Source organism: Microcaecilia unicolor, chromosome 8 (assembly GCF_901765095.1).
Source record: "Microcaecilia unicolor chromosome 8, aMicUni1.1, whole genome shotgun sequence".
In the NCBI taxonomy this organism is placed as follows: domain Eukaryota; kingdom Metazoa; phylum Chordata; class Amphibia; order Gymnophiona; family Siphonopidae; genus Microcaecilia; species Microcaecilia unicolor.
This window is the reverse complement of record NC_044038.1, coordinates 101799309-101816774: the sequence shown is the minus strand read 5'-3', so window position 1 is coordinate 101816774 and position 17466 is coordinate 101799309. Positions and strand designations below refer to the sequence as shown.

The 17466-nt window shown below is 44.0% G+C and overlaps 1 protein-coding gene across 1 annotated transcript in view; it reads left to right on the top strand.

Moving 5' to 3' along the window:
• LOC115475916 (phospholemman-like) overlaps positions 1 to 16986 on the top strand; it is a 228126-nt gene extending 211140 nt beyond the window's left edge. Inside the window, exon 8 of the mRNA XM_030211989.1 lies at positions 16730 to 16986. The gene's annotated coding sequence lies outside the window, so the exon portion shown is untranslated. The remainder of the gene's footprint in view (positions 1 to 16729) is intronic.
• The last annotated feature ends 480 nt before the right edge of the window (positions 16987 to 17466 follow it).

Sequence of the window (17466 nt, the reverse complement as noted above, 5' to 3'; positions counted from 1 at the left end):
GCAGGGCCACCGAATAATCTCGAAAAATCTTAATAGGTGTTCCATCATAAGTAAGGCTATCTCTTTTTGTCGGTAACCTTGCAGTATTTCCATCTTCTAGACATAGTTATTTATTTTAATAGTGATGACCCGAGGACGATTATCACTGTCCTGCTTCTGGCCCACCCTCTGCGCCTTTTCCAGGCAGCGTGGGCCTATGCTGTCTGTGAGTGCGAACTCCACTTTCAGCCAGCGCTCCAGGAGGGTTGACAAAGCTCTATCTGGAACTGACTTAGGTATGCTAACCTGGCTCAGGTATGCCAACCTGGAACTGACTTAGGTACACCAATCTTAAATTGTCTCTCTGGGACCAATTCTCTAGATCTTCTATCTTGTTTGATTGTGCCCGAAACAGCCTCTGCAGGGTGGCCATCTCAGCAGCTGTCCCGGACCCAGCATCCTCCAAAGTGGACACATGCTGCTTTTAAGTCACCTGTTTGAGTAGTGTCTGCCAGGAGAACCTCTACATTGGATAACTGTGCAGAAAGCTGGCCAAGTTACAGTTCCAGAGCCTGCTCCAACGCCTCAGTTATTTGTGTGAGCTGCATAGCGATAAAGGCTGGAGGAGCAACAACTGTGGTCAATTCCATCTTGGCCTCTCCACCACTGTGAGATTTTTACAAGTCTTTCTTAGTTGATTTTATGGTCATGGCACTGCCCAGATGCATCACAAAGGGGTCCATTCACTGAAGACTAGAAGATCTAGATGATATGGAGGATTTTCATTGATTCACTGCATGTAAGAGTATATGTAGGGAGCGGGAACCCTGGAGAGGACCAGGAGCATGTCTGCTCCTCTCAGCTCATCACATAATCTCCTTCCCCATAGTTTTAAACTGAAACTTTCTCTATAGGTAGAAACTTAACAGCCAAGAGTATTAAAAAAGATAGTAGCAAAGCTCAAACTTTGTCCTAAAAATTTTTTTTTTTGTTCTTTGCCTGGAGAGGTAGCACTGTTACTGACCTGATTAGGTGTTAATTAAGGTGTGGAGAGGTAGTATAGTTGCAAAGGTTACTAAGGGCAATCTTATTACTGCGTTATCTTCAAAGGGTCTGTTTGAAGCAGTCCCCGTAGAATCCAAACAATATAAAGAGGAAAGGTCCCACTTAACTCTCTTTCTGAGAAGTGCTAAGAGAAGATGACATTTCTCTGGGTAAGTGACATTATTTTGCTCTATGCTTAGTAACTTAAAGATTGAGTTTAAAAGAGAAATTCTAAGTTATTGATAAACACAGAATTAAAAAAAAAAGAGAGAAGCAAATTTTATTAATTGGTCATCATACCCTTTTCCCCATAGTTTTAAAACTTGAATTTTCTGGCACAGCATTAACAGATAGACCCTAGAAGGCACAGCAGGGCCTAGTTCAGTCTTCATTCCTACCCACCCCTAGCTCAACTTTTCACTTATAGTCAATTATTCTAATTAGAACAAGAAGAGAGTTTTCATTAGGGTTTTAATAACATTTAATTAGTGTCTTCGAAGCAAACACTAAATAAATTACACATTGTACCATAAAATCTTTTTTTTATATAATTTATTTATTGATTTCAATATAATTAACAAGCATAACTTGTTTATGAAATACAGCCAAAAGAAAATATACATTCCACTTCTTTTTAAATAAGAAACAATATTTTAGCTTCCTCAGACCACAATTTAAAAGTGGAGGAACAAAAGAATAGAGAAGATTACAAAGTAGAAACAACATATTTAAGAGAATATTCACTGCATACTCCCAATAATTACTTTTTAGATGTTATTTAAGTTGCTTCAAATCTAAAAATGATTTTATCTGGTCTGGTGAATAGAAGACATACTTATTTAAACCCAGTTTTAAACTGCATTTACATGGGTACGCAAGAAAAAAAAGAACCCCCTATCTCCAATGTCCTCTTTCTCATTGCCAGGAAAAGTTTTCTTCTTTGCTGGGTTTGCTTCGTAACGTCTAGGTATATCCATATCCTTCCCCCTACAAATAGAGTATTAGAATTTTTGAAGTAGTTTCTCATAATGGCATTTAAGTCCTGCTCAAATACCAGAGAAACTAAGAGGGTCGCCCTTTCAGTACAATTGTCCAAAGTTTGTTCTAATAGAGCAGAAATATCCAAATTTTCATTTGTTTGCTTCAAATCCATTTTTTCCCCAACCTTCTCCATGGAATTCACAATATAGTAAATTAAGAAATCGCAAGTTTAATCTTCTATTGTAGTTCTCAATCTGTTCAATTCTATGCCGAATATCACCACTATCTCTTATTGCTGCATTCTTAAATTTATGGAGTAAATCCACTTCTTTCTGGATATTCGTAACCTTTATTGAAGTTTCTTGTTTTACTTGCACTATTGTTACTTTCAAGTTCCTCAAATTTTTCATTTAGGACGTGGACTTCCCCAGACGTTTTTAACAAAGTTTCATTCATTCCATTCAGCATTGTCCAGATCAAATTTAAATTTACCTCCGGCTTTTCCCCCGAGACAATCTTCTCAGGGCTCGGCAGTGACTGTAGCAGCTCGAGTCCCTCTCCCGACACCTCTCCAACCACACTTCCGGTGGTGTATTGGGTTGCCCCTAGGACTGCTGACGCTGCCGGACACAGAGGAAGCATCTGTGATGAAGGAGACAGGGAGGTTTCTTCAACCAGTGGAGATTCCACTTCTCCGGTTCGCTCCACTATGGTACTACCTCCCCTTGGTAATTGAGAGATTGATGTCAAAAATCGATCCCGACTTAGCTGGGTTGGTGTTGAGGTAGCGGAGGGCGAGGGAACCCTCTTCACAACCCCTTTTCTCTTAGTATGTGGCATTTTGAACGAGGAAAAACGCTTTACCCAAGTAAGCTGGAACACTGTTCACAACAGCTCTATGCAGCGGCAGCCATCTTGTTCGTACCATATAATCTTAAGGATCTTTATATTCATCTGATATCCCTAGTACCTTAAGAAGTTTTAATTAAACAACTCTATAATACTAAGATGCTGAAAGCAGTGCAGTAGCAAGAGAAGTGCTATCTAGTCTTTTGCACTGTTACATGGTTCTTGGGGCCTGGATTGGCCGCTGTCAGAGACGGAGTGCTGGGCTTGATGGACCTTGGGTCTTTTCCCAGCGTGGCGGTGCTTATGTGCTTATGTGCTTATATATGATTATCTCCCAGTTGGTGAGAGGTTATACGTGTGTGCTTGGTGCAAAGAGTTCTTAGTTCTTTTGATGTTAGAGTAGCAGACTCGGAAAGAAGATGAAAGCAAATTGTTGGACTTTTACGACTGGCTTAACAAGCAGGACAAAAATTTACATTTTAAAATACAATATGACTCTCAACAAATTTCATTCTTGGATATTTTGATCATCAAGACACCATACCATTTTATAACAAATGTATATAGGAAAACAATGGACAAAAATATGTATCTTCATTTTCAAAGCTTTCACAATCATAGTTTAAAGTCCAGTCTTCCATACTCACAATTCCTAAGATTGCAACGCTTATGTACAAATTTTGAGGATTTTGAAATCCAAGTAGGCTTAATGTCACAATGTTTTAAGGATAGAGACTACCCATGCGATTGTATTGAAAAAACCTTAAAAGAGCACAAGATAGAAGTCTCTTACTCATTCCTAAGAAACATAGAGACAAGACTGATTTGATTTGCACCTTAAAAGTTTCCAGATATTCAAACCAATTCTGTAAAGTGATTATGAACAATTGACAAATTTTGGAAACTCATCTTTGTTTCAAAGTTGGACTTTAGAGAATCATTGGTCCTTTCAACATTGCCGGAATAAAAGCCAACAGATGAGACATTTTTCAGAAACTCAACATGTGGCAAGTGTACAATGTATAAACACAGCTTGATCTTGAGAGAATTTGTTCATCTTAGTATGCAACAGATTTACCAACTACTGCAACTCTACTTGTGTGATCTATGTTGTGATCTGCCCTTGTAAACGTCTGTATGTTGGAAAAACAACTAGGATGGTCAAAACCAGACTCATAGAGCATAGATCATGTATCAGCAGGAATGTTCAATCTGCATCATTAGTACCACATTGGTATGAGGCGAAACACACCACTGAAGACCTCAAGTTTTTTGTAATCAAACAGTTTACAAAAAAGCCAAGTGGAGAGGGGGTGATGTAGAAAACTTTTTATTAAAAGAAGAACAATGTTTTATCTTAGATTAAATACAGACACCCCTTATGGTTTTAACTGAGAATTAGACCTTTTGTCTTTTCTATAATATGTCCTGTAAGTTTATAATTTCCATTACTACATTGCCACTATGCTATTTTTATTCCATATCAATACATGCAAAGACGTATCTTTAAGCAAAGCATTTGTCGATTAGTGAATTTCATTTTCATTATTTTTGAACAATTTCTGTTTTCTGGTGTTCAGAATATGCCCTCCTGTCCAGCAATGCTTATTTTTTTGACATTCATAATAATAGTAGTAATATAACCCCCCCCCCCTTTTTTTTTTACATTCATAGTCTATAATTTTCATTTGCTAGAGAGGAAACTTTTGTATCCATCCATTCATTTTGCACTATTCGCATCTCTCGCTCTACTGTAAACACATGCGCCTACACAAACATAGCAGCTCAAATGTAACACTAGAAGTTCTTAAACACATCAATACCCCCATGTTTTTTCAGTGAAAAGAATGGCCTGTTTTTTGAACTAAACATGCATTATTTGTAAATTCTTTATTATGTCTTCTCAGACTAACTTTATAATCCACAGAGGAGTGCGAGCAGGACTTTAACACTTCACTCACTGTCATCATTTTGTTGCCTTTATAAAATACTAGTAAAAAAGGCCCGTTTCTGGCTGAAATTAAACGGGCGCTAGCAAGGTTTTGCGCGGAGTGTGTATGTTTGAGAGAGTGTCTGTGAGAGTGACTGTGTGAGAGTGAGAATGTGCAAGTGTGTGTGTGTGACAGAGAGTGGGTGTGAGTGTGTCTGTGAGAGAGTGTGTGTGTATGTGAGAATGAGTGTGTGTGAGTGCTTATATGAGACAGTGAGTGTCCTTCCCTGTCCCCCCTGTCAGGTGTCAGGACTGGGGGGACTGTGGACAGTCATGAAGGCAGCCCCTACCAAAATAATGAAAGCAAGACCATTTGTATAATAATCACTGCATTCCAGAGAACAAAATGGAGCAAGTTCCCACATGCTATATTTTGCTTTCTGTATTCAGTAGCTGACAGGCTTGCTAGACTTACCTAAGTGGCTGCAGCTGCAATACACTGAAAAGAAAGCAAGGAAACCTATGAGACGTAGATACGGCCGTCCCCTTGGCCTCTGACGCTCCTCCCTTCTTCTATTTGACTTCCCTCTGATAGGTCCGTCATTCGGTGTGACGCTCCTCCCTTTTCCTGTTTCAGTTCCCTTTGATAGGTCAGAGCGGTGCAGCTGTGACACTCCTCCCTTCTCTGATAGGTCAGGGCGGGGCAGAGATGTAGTGTGCTTAAAAATGGTTACAGAGCTTCGAACATACGAACTGTTGAAGCCTCAGAGTGTGCTTTAGAATGTTGAGGGTGCTTTTTATGTGCAGATGGGGCGTGGCCTACAGCCCAGATGGGCGTGGCTGAGACTGAGGGTGAGTAGTCCGAATAGCCTAACCTACCAGGAGGACAGGAGTTCAGGACAGATGGAGTGAGCTTTAGAATGTCTGAGGGGGGATTTTATTTATATAGATGATCAGACAAACTTTTTGATTTGCTGTACTCATGCATTGGAATACAACTTGACTGTAATGGCTATGCAAATAATTTAATGATATTCTGACATAGTTTTGCTGACTCCGCTGACATCATCACTGACGTCACATCACGCGTTCAAATACAGGAGCACAAGCAGTTCATCCTGTTTTTCGCTTTCACTAATGAGCCTTCGCTTGCAGCCTAGAAGCTCAAGTGACGTAAGATAAGTGTTGTTCTCCACTATGTCCCCTTTTTATCTTTTTCTTATTTTTAACATACAGCGCAGTGCACTCGTTTCCTAATTAATTCTTTTTTGCCAGGCTATCCAGCTTATAATCGAAAGAGAAAAACGCCTATATTGCGACCTAAATCGGGAGATGGGCGTCTTTCTCCCGTGGGCGCCCAAATCGGTATAATCGAAAGCTGATTTTGGGCGTTTCCAACTGCAATCCGTCGCGGAAATGGGTAAAGTTGATGGGGGCGTGTTGGAGGTGTGGTGAAGGCGGAACTGGGGCGTGGTTATCGGCCAAGGAGAGATGGGCGTCTTTAGCTGATAATCGAAAAAAAAGGCGTTTTTACCGCGATTTTGGGTCACTTTTTGTGGACCCTTTTTTTTTCACGAACAGGTCCCAAAAAGTGCCCCAACTGACCAGATGACCACTGGAGGGAATCGGGGATGACCTCCCCGGACTCCCCCAGTGGTCACTAACCCCCTCCCACCAAAAAAAACCCACTTTACAAACTTTTTTTCCAGCCTCTATGCCAGCCTCAAATGCCGTACCCACCTCTATGACAGCAGAATGTGTTCTATCTTGTGACAGCCTTTCCCTGGTTCTGATGTGGCTCTCGGGTGAGTGTGACACCTTTCCTGTTATGCGTACTGCAGAGTCACATCAACAATGCATTGTGGTGGGTGTAGGGTATTGGGCTCCGTGATTCCACTAGCTTGTGGCAAATGCACACGATGTTGGTAGTTGGTAGGCTCTACTCCCATGGTGCATTTCCCCCTGCTTACTTGGTCAGAGTGTGCCCTGTTTTGTTTCCGGTAGTCCATGAGGTAGTGGCCATTTTTGTAAGCCAGTTTTAGATCCCTTTCACGAGTTAGCCACGTTACAGAATTTAGTTCTTCCCTTGAATGTGGCTGAAAGAGGGCATTGTACAGCGTTCTGCCAGCTCTGACCTACTGCTCATCTCAGTACCAGAGAGACTCGTTGCCAGTGGGGCACAACCTCTGATCTGCAGTTAACTGTGAGTAAGCGTGCTTATTCCAACAAAGGACGTTTTTGGAGAGATTAGTCTTCAGGTGTCAACTGGTGTGCCAATGTTATATAGCAGCAACCAGTCCTAGAGGCCTGCATGTATGCAGGTCCCTGGAGCACTTTTAGTGGGTACTGCAGTGCACTTCAGCCAGGCAGACCCAGGCCCATCCCCCCCCCCACCTGTAACACTTGTGCTGGTAAATGGGAGGCCTGCAAAACCCATTGTACCCACATGTAGGTGCCCCCTTCACCCCTAAGAGCTATGGTAGTGTTGTACATTTGTGGGTAGTGGGTTTTGGGGGAGGGGGGTTGGGTGCTCAGCACCCGTGGTAAGGGAGCTATGCATGTGGGAGTGTTGTCTGAAGTCCACCGCACTGACCTCTAGGGTGCCCATTTGGTGTCCTGGCATATCAGGGGGGCGAGTGTACTACAAATCGTGGCCCCTCCCACGACCAAATGGCTCGGATTAGGACGTTTTTGAGCTGGGCGTTTTTAGTTTCCATTATCGCTAAAAAAAACAAACGGCCAGCTGAAAAAGTCCATTTTTTCGAAAATACGGTCTGTCCCACCTCTTCACGTACCCGTTTTCGGTCTTAGACACCCATGGAGATTAGGCGTTCACGTTCAATTATGCCCCTCCACGTGTTACATTATTAACAGCCCATTGATTTTAAACACTGAGCAGGTAAAATCTTAAGTCACTTGTTTACTGTCTGTTTGCATTATGGCTCGCATATTTTCACTACTCATCTGATACTTACCACTTCAAATTATTTATCATTGTATAATCTTATTGAAACATTACTATCGACACTGTTTATGATTAATGACATTTTTGGCGCTCAAATATGGCAGTACAAGTGGGTTTGCCATCGAGTAGATTTTATAAGCCTGTTTAATCATTTCAGTTTTTTTCATTTAAACCCTTGTTCATACTCTTATTTTATTTACAATATACAGATCTCACTTGTTTTAGCACATGAAGCACTTTATATGTTGTTCATTTTTCTCATACCAATTATAGACAGTAAGTACTCTCAATTTCTACTTGTGTACTTCTCTGTACATCTCCACTGGATCCCCTCTATGCACATCATGCTAGTTCTTTTTGGTACCTTCACTGTTTTCTCCCCAGATTTTATTTACACTCTTTTTGATCGCGGATACAGTTTTGGACTGTAGGCACTTGGAGCTTTGCACCGTTTTGGTCAAGGTCATTTTTCTTTTCTTTTTTATATACTTTCATTTTTTTCTTATACCATAGTAGACCATTTGATTTTATGATTGGTATAATTTTTGATGATGCCAGATTTTTGAGCATTCTTCAAATGCTTTTCTCAGTTGAAGTGCTCATGTTTTACTGTTTATATGTCTCTCTCATATGCAGCGTTAGCATCATGACAATAGGACATTTACTTAATAAGCACTTTAGCTATTTGTTAAACCTGCTGTTTTTTACAGTATGTGAGTGTGCTGACTGGTAACATCGTAGCTTTGATTTATCATGTTTTGACTTATTTCTCTGCCAGTCATTCCAAGTGGACATTTCAGTGCAATTTAAGAGGTACTTACATGTTTTATTACATTATACTATTTAATTACATTGTATACACATTGTTTTTCCTCTCTGTACTCAAATATTTCTGTGCTCGTAAGAAATATTGTTTGTAGATCAGAATTACTGTGTCAAAGTTTGGTTATTATTTATTTTATCCTATTTTTTAATCTTATCTTATGTTGTTTTTAACTTTCTGTTTTTAGTGATTTTAAATGTTCCTATTTTGATTATTTAGTTATATGTACTTTCATAATATACTCCCGATGCAGGCCTTGTTGGCTGAAATACAGCTGTGTCATGACTCATTTTCTTCATAATAAACATTTAGACCATCTGAAGCATTGTCTGCCTTTTTTGAGTCATCTTCGCTGTTATGTTCTACTTATCTGAACACTATCATCATGCTAGCTCCACATCACAGCTCTATGGAATACACTGAGAAGGTTCCCATCATAGGTGGCTCATGCCAAAGAAATCATTACATAGAATTTGAATACTGCCCACAGTAGAGGATCAGCAGCTCATGATGCAAGCCTAATAATTCTTGCTACCTGAATGCATTGCTCTATCTGAGCCCTATAGTATGCAGCAAGAGACACATGCAATATACCCCATTACACTTGATGGCACCCACACATACTGCATAATAGCATAATTACTAAAATGTCTGTTGACTGGTACTGGCCACAAGTCAGGTATCAACTAGCAAGTGTTCATTGTCAGTGCCCAGACTAAGGTTTGCTCTATGTTCTGCAGACCAAGAGCCAGAGGAAGGGAATGCAGTGGCAGAGGTGGCCCATAGAGGAGCTGGGTGACATTGAGGCCAGATGCTGGACATAGCTGTCAAGCTTTTGAATCTGAACCAGCATTTGGGAACCCAGAGGCCAGAGAAGCTGGAGCTCATGTGTCAAGGTCTGCTGAACATTTAGCTGGAGCTGGTGGGGCTATGCAGGGACCTGCGGGATTACACTACTGCCCAGAGCTCTGCATCCCCCACTGCAATCCTGCATGACGGCTTTTCAACTAATGCCAACAGTTCTCATTTAACTACCCACCACCACCACCACCCCGGTACCACCATTCATGATGTGGGCAGCCAGGACACCTCTGTACATCCTGAGGGAACAGGTACAAAATGCCCCACATACAAGGATTTCAGCTCTGTTTAGAACATAAGATTAGCCATACTGGGTCTGACCAGTGGTCCATCCAGCCCAGTATCCTGCTTCCAACAGTGGCCAATCCAAGTCACAAGTACCTTGCAGAAACACAAATAGTAGCAACATTCCCTGCTATCAATCCCAGGGCAAGCAGTGGCTTCCCCATGTCTATCTCAATAGCAGACCTATGAACTTTTCCTCCAGGAACTTGTCCAAATCTTTTTTTAAGCCAAGGTACTCTAACCACTGTTACCACATCCTCTGGCAATGAGTTCCAGAGCTTGAGTGAAAAAAATATTTCCTCCTTTTTGTTTTAAAAGTATTTTCATGTAACTTCATTGAGTGTCTCCTTTTTGAAAGTGTGAAAACTCAATTCATTTTTACATATTCTACACCACTTAGGATTTTGTAATCCATCTCTTTTCCAAGCTGAAGAGTTGTAACCTCTTTAGCCTTTTCTCATATAAGGGGAGTTCCATCCCCTTTATTATTTTGGTCGCTCTTCTTTAAACCTTTTCTAATTCCGCTATATCTATCCATCTATCAAGGTCACTACCCAGAGGGCTTTACCTGTCCTGTGGGCACCAACGAGGTCCTAGAGACAGGCAGATTATACCAGAGTATAAGGGTGGGTTTTGAGGTGTGATCTTAACTAGAGACACTTGCAAATGGTAACTCCTACAGTTAAATTGTTTAATGAGTTCTGCTGGCAGTGCCTGTGGAACAAGGAGAAGATGTAATGAGGTGTTTTCACAAATGTCCTACATTTACACAAGCTCACTCCCCATTTGGAATGTTCTGGGAACATTCTGGTTTGAAAATGGCTGATATGGGCATCCATCTCTATAGAACGCTCAAAGCTGTGACCCATTTTCCAATTAGGGACATTCAACTGACAAGCGTCTAACACTCCGCCGCATGACATCCAAGCTATGTCTATATGTACGTCCATGCCGGCATTTTGGAGCTGCCATATCCTGACGTCCAAATGGCTACTCTAAAGGAGTCGCTGTCCAGGAAGGGAAACTTCACTTCACCAGCCTGTTTGCCCTCTTAGGCCAATGTTTAAGTGCCTACTCCAAGCAGATGAAGTGAGTCACAATATGTCACCGTTTAAATGCAGTCTTCCATAACAACAAGTATGTGGAAGACTGCAAAAAGGAAGTGGAGGCAACTCCAGGGAGACATCAAGAATAAAGCTTCAGAGGATCCCAATGAGGCTGCTATTGCCACCCTCACTCTTGTGGAGCAGATGGTCCTCCAAACAATCCCCCGAGTCGCAATCCATGGAGTGGACAGACAGGATAATTCTGCACATCCTGAGGGAACAGCTAATAAGTTAGCCCACATAAAATGTTTGCAGCCCTAGCCAACTTATTTTCGAAAGAGAAAAACGCCTATAGTACGACCTAAATCGGGAGATAGACGTTTGTCTTGTAAAGGCGCCCAAATCAGTATAATCAAAAGCCGATTTTGGGCGTTTCCAACTGCACTCCGTCGCGGAAATGAATAAAGTTGACGGGGGCGTGTCGAGGCGTGATGGAGGTGGAACTGGGGCGTGGTTATCAGCCAAGGAGAGATGGGCGTCTTTAGCTGATAATCGAAAAAAAAGGCGTTTTACCGCGATTTTGGGTCACTTTTTTTGGACCCTTTTTTTTCACGAACAAGTCCCAAAAAAGTGCTCCAACTGCCCAGATGACCACTGGAGGGAATCGGGGATGACCTCCCCGGACTCCCCCAGTGGTCACTAACCCCCTCCCACCAAAAAAACCCCACTTTACAAACTTTTTTTCCAGCCTGTATGCCAGCCTCAAATGCCGTACCCACCTCCATGACAGCAGAATGTGTTCAATCCTGTCACAGCCTTTCCCTGGGTCAGATGTGGCTCTCGAGTGCAGTACAGAGTCACATCAGCATTGCATTGTGGTGGGTGTAGGGTATTGGGCTCCGTGATTTCATTAGCTTGTGTTACAGTCTCACGATGTTGGTAGTTGGTAGGCTCTTCTCCCATGGTGCTTTTCCCCCTGCCTACTGGATCAGAGTGTGCCCTGTTGTGTTTCCTGTTGTAGTCCATGCGGTAGTGTCCATTTTTGTAAGCCAGTTTTAGTTCCCTTTCCTGTGTTAGCCATGTTACAGAACTTAGTTCTTCCCTTGAATGTGGCTGAAAGAGGGCATTGTACAGCATTCTGCCAGCTCTGACCTACTGCTCATCTCAGTACCAGGGAGACTCGTTGCCAGTGGGGCACAACCTCTGATCTGCAGTTAACTGTGAGTAAACACGGTTATTCCAATAAAGGACGTTTTCGGAGAGATTAGTCTTCAGGTGTCAACTGGTGTGCCAATGTTATATAGCAGCAACCAGTCCTAGAGGCCTGCGTGTATGCAGGTCCCTGGAGCACTTTTAGTGGGTACCGCAGTGCACTTCAGCCAGGTAGCCCCAGGCCCATCTCCCCCACCTGTAACACTTGTGCTGGTAAATGGGAGGTCTCCAAAACCCACTGTACCCACATGTAGGTGCCCCCTTCACCCCTAAGAGCTATGGTAGTGTTGTACATTAGTGGGTAGTGGGTTTTAGGGGAGGGGGGTTGGGAGCTCAGCACCCGTGGTAAGGGAGCTATGCATGTGGGAGCTTTTTCTGAAGTCCACCGCACTGACCTAGGGTGTCCAGTTGGTGTCCTGGCATATCAGGGGGGCGAGTGTACTACGAATCCTGGCCCCTCCCATGACCAAATGGCTCAGATTAAGACGTTTTTGAGCTGGGCGTTTTTAGTTTCCATTATCGTTAAAAAACACAAACGCCCAGCTCAAAAACGACCATTTTTTTGAAAATACGGTTCGGCCCGCCCCTTCACGGACCCGTTCTCGGAGATAAACGCCCATGGAGATAGGCGTTTCCGTTCGATTATGCCCCTCCACGTATCTCACTATCAATCTATCATTTATACTGGTCAGATGGTTTTACTTGGCCTGATTTGCACTCAGGCACCTGGGGGAATGGTAGTTTTCATTTCAGTCCTAGCTATTATCTAAGAGAGTATACAACTGTGACAGGCTACATGCAGAGCACTAGGACTTCAGAGGGCATTGGCCTAAAGCAGAAAGGTAGCACAATGGGCAGTGGCATGCTCTTCCAGTCTCAATGGGACTTCTCCCCCCCCCCCCCCCCCCCACCTCCAGGGGCAATTACAGCCTTTTATTGTTGTCTTTAAACCTCTTAAGCACTGATCCCTGACATTGCTGAGGGCTTACACTGTCCCCTATCTTTTCACCATTACCCACCTGACACTGGGCATGTCTTTTATCCAGAGTTATGAGGTATGCAGTGCAGGATATCCATCTTTTTATCCATTGTGGGATATTATGCCATAGATAGGGTGTGCCCACACAGTTCCAGTCCTCACCACCTGTAATGACAATGGAGGGGGTTGGATCAGAATGTGTGTGACAGGGTGACACTTATTCACTAGCAACTGAGAACTACTTTTGCACTGACTTGCAGGTGTTGAGTCAGAGTCACAAGGAGATGAAGGTACCAGAACATAACCAAAGGAGCAGCCTCCAGTACAGCAGGAGGAGCAGCAACAGGGGTGGCACAGGCAGATGCAGAAGGGAACACCACAGCTTTCTTGGAAGAGCAGCAGGCCACTGGCTAGCAGACACCTTGATGAGGAGCTAATAGGGTAATCCATTCCACCTGTAGATGAGCTGAAGGATGCAGAGCCAGAGGATGGGGATAGGGTGGCAGGGAGTGGCCCACAGAGGAGCCAGGTGCCACAGAAGTCAGGTTGTGGACACTGCTACCACGATTTTGCAACAAAACCTGCATTTGTTTACCAAATATTACCAAATGGCATGAAAAGCTGGAGGTCTTGCATCAGGGTCTACAGCTGCAGAAGAGGAGCCTGGAAAAGCGGTGGGAGATGCAGCAGATGCTGGAGAACATTTGGCAGCAGTTGTTGGGGCTACGTAGGGACTTGTGGGACTATACCACTTCCCTGACCTCTGCTCTGCCCACAAAGCTCAAACATTCCTCAGCTTATGGCACCAGAGATTCCAGCAGTCAGTCACCACCTGCCTCAGCTTCCTCATCACATAGCACTGGGGATGGCAACAGCCAGAGTGGCAGGATGGCGGGACCATAAAGAAATCTTGGCTGAATCACACTGAAGCAAGGGCCAATGGTTCCACCACAAGGGCAGGGGCTCCTGGGCCCAAACAGACTGCTATGCTGAGTAGGGTGAGCAACTGCCATGGTCCCCAGCACCTAAGCCATTTCCCAACTTGACAAGGGCTGCACAGGCATCAGGGTGCCTGGAGGAGGATGCCTAGACTGAGGGCTCCATAGGGGAGAGTGAGGACAATCCATCTACTCCTGAGAGGCCAGGGCCATCAGCTGGCGCCAGAGGGATGGGTGGGAAAGGTGCATGCAAGAGGGATTGTGAGAGGGGATGGGGTGGATAATCATGCTAATAAGGGGCACTATGAGCCACATGTTTGTAATGGTGCGGTGGTTGTGGTGGTGGTTTTGGGGTGGTTGGGGGTGTTGGGGTGGGGAGTGAGGATGAGGAAAAGGCTTCACATTGTGTGTGTCCATCAATAAATGTTTCACTTGCATTCACTAAAAAATGTCTCTGTATCAAATCTTGTCAAGTGTGTATGCCAAGCTGGTGTGGTGCAGTGTCAGCTCTCTTGGGGGGACAGGGGGGCATCCTCCTCTGTGTCTGTTGGGGCACAGGCAGGGGTTGCCTTCATCATTGGGACAAATTGTGGAGCAAAGGAGGATGTGTTTTTGAGGTGGACTGGCACAGGATTGCTCCTGCGTGTCCTGGTCAGTAGGGATTCTAGCTGCTGACAGAGGTGCTGTATGGTAGGCCTATCAAAATAGAACTTTGTAATATACTCCTCATCAGTAAGGTCCATGAATGGGGTCCTTGGACTGAATATTCTTTAATAGGAGTGCCTCCTGCTAGCCCTCCCTTCCCGACCCTCAGCCACATCCAGCAATGCATGTATGACAAGGTCATTAAGTTCACTCATGCATATTGTGTAGCTGTCCCACCACCACAAATTGAAAACATTAACACCATTGTGCCCACCATCACCTACTGCAGGACCAAAAACCACTTAGTGAGACAATCACCCAGCACCAGCACAGTACAAAGCAAACAATCACCCAGCACCAGCACACAGCACACAGCACACACTCACCCAGCACCAGCATACTCCACTCAAGCAGTCAGCACTTGGACACTTGCACACTGACAAACAGTGACTGCACAAACACACCGGTACTGCACACAGGGACAATGGGAAAGATAGTACAGGCAGGTAAGAGCTACAGTGGGAGGTGTGCTGGGTTGGGGTTAATGAGGAGTTGGTGGGGATAGACACACCAAAGGGGGATGGAGTGTAATATGCAGCAGGGGATGGGGTGGATAGGGGGGAAGCGGTTGTGGGCAACAGATTCAAGGAGAGACAAATAAGCAGAACTCACTATATGGGTTCAAACAGTTCACACTGGGCACACAGAGACAACAAGCAAGCCACAATCCATCTCTCCACAGGGATGGATTGAGCCAACTGATGCCCTAAGCATAGCCCAACAATGGTGCCCCTTGGCCCTTCCATTGCTTAACTGAAAAGACATTAAGACCCAATAAGTGCTGAGAAATATCATTATTGAATGAAACAAAACATAATATATATTTATAATGATTAGAAAAACACTGAAATTCATGTTGGATAATGGGTATGGCAGACAGCAATGAAAAAGTTAAGGGCCCCCCTGTGGTGTCCCCTTCCCTTGGTGCCCTAATTAAATGCTTAATGGTTAATCCAGAGTTTCCTCTCAACTCTCCTTAACTCAGCAACAACACAGATGAGTCACAAAAGACAAGTTGCGGATTCACTTGTTCGTTTGAATATCAGGTCTAGGGATGGGCATCCTCAGTTCTGGCCCTGGACATCGGCTTGCTATCTGTTATCACTTTCAGACATATAAATCATGATGACACCCCATTCTGGAAACGTTCACTTTAGGACACCTACCTCATTTGGATGTTCCCTGTGTGGGTGTTGTAAAATCACAATTTGGATGTTTCAAGCACATGGACATTGTGGCTTTTTGGACATCCATGTGCTTCGAAAATGAGTGCCATAGTCAAGAAGCGGAGGAATAGTGCAAGCTAGATGGGTATGGGAAAAGAGACATTGAAAGGAGAGAGGAAGGAGGAGGGTGAGAGGCTGGGAGGGAGGTGAGGCATAATGTTTGCAGTTTCAGTGGTTTTATTATGTTTTAAAAACCTTCAATAAACATACACATTTGAAAAAAAAGAGAAGAATTAATACAAATTTGCACTGACCAGGTGATAGGGTTTATTTTTCAATTCTTTTACATGTTAAGGAGCTCCAATCCCATGGAAATGATCTAGCAAGTAAGATTCATAGAAGCAGTGCAGCAATGGCTGAAGAATAATATATCTGCAATGCTGCATATCAAATTATAGCATACTTAGGAGGAAGTTATCAATGTGGGCTATCATTAAGATAGATTATTTTACCAAAAGTTGTGCTATTTTAGCACAGGGGCTCATTGCATAAAATGGGACCCTGTGCTAAAATAGCATGTTGTGGTAAAATAGCCCGCCTTAATGGCAGCCCATGTTGATAACTTCCCCAGTAGCACTGGTCAGTGTTTAGGGTCTGACACAAGAGACAATTATATTGCAGTATTCTAATCAGAGGTTGAAATAAATGAACATGTAAAAAGGCCATCTGTTCTTTCCAGCAGCATCATTTCAGCACAGAATGAAAGAATATCTTTGTCAGAATGGCTTAACAAATTATTCCACTACAACACCACGCAGTGGTTTTCAGTGGCATCCATATATTTTTCTAACCTTTCTACAAGGACAACCTTATATTCTTTGTTACTATAACATTTGTTTCAGAGTCAGAATTTAAGATGCTATCATTTTATTTATTTATTTATTGCTTTTCTTTATGTTCTTACAGATATGTTCAAAGACACAGGACAGTTCCTCAGTCACCAGCTTTCCCTGGATTTCTACAGTACAACATCTTACTTGAGGGCCGCCGAGAGACTAGGCCGGCCCGGGGCAAGGCCACCCCGCCTCCGCTGCTGCTCCGCTTCTGCTCCCCCTGCCGCTTGCCACCCTCGTCGCTCCCCCCACTGCTGCAGTCCGCGGTCTCACCTGCATGACTCCACGGCTACAGGCCCCCTTCATTCAAAGCGGCAGTCGCAGATCGCGTCTCTTCTGGCCTTCCCTCCCTGTGTCCTGCCCTCGTGTGATGTAACTTCCAGTTCCGTGAGGGCGGGACATAGGGAGGGAAGGCCAGAAGAGAGGCGATCTGCGACTGCCGCTTTGAATGCAGGGGGCCCAGAGCTGAGGAGGCAGGCAGATGAGACAGGGGACTGCAGTGCCGGCGGCCTGACCCTGGCGCCGGCCCCCCTTGGAGGCCCGGACCCGGGGAATTTTGCTCTCGGCGGCCCTGTCTTACTTCTCATGGACTAGTAATGTCCAAGAGTTGCATTCACCTGGATGCTGTGAACTAGCCCTTTTAACTGCAGTCCTTTCCATCAAAGTCTCTAACTCTGTCCTCACCAGATAAAGCTGTAACCTCCTGCTATGTCCTTGGCATCTGTTCACCTTGCTGTCTCCACAAGAGCATATGTATTCCTTTACCCATCTTGCATCTGATAACATCACAGCTGTGAAATCTATATTGAA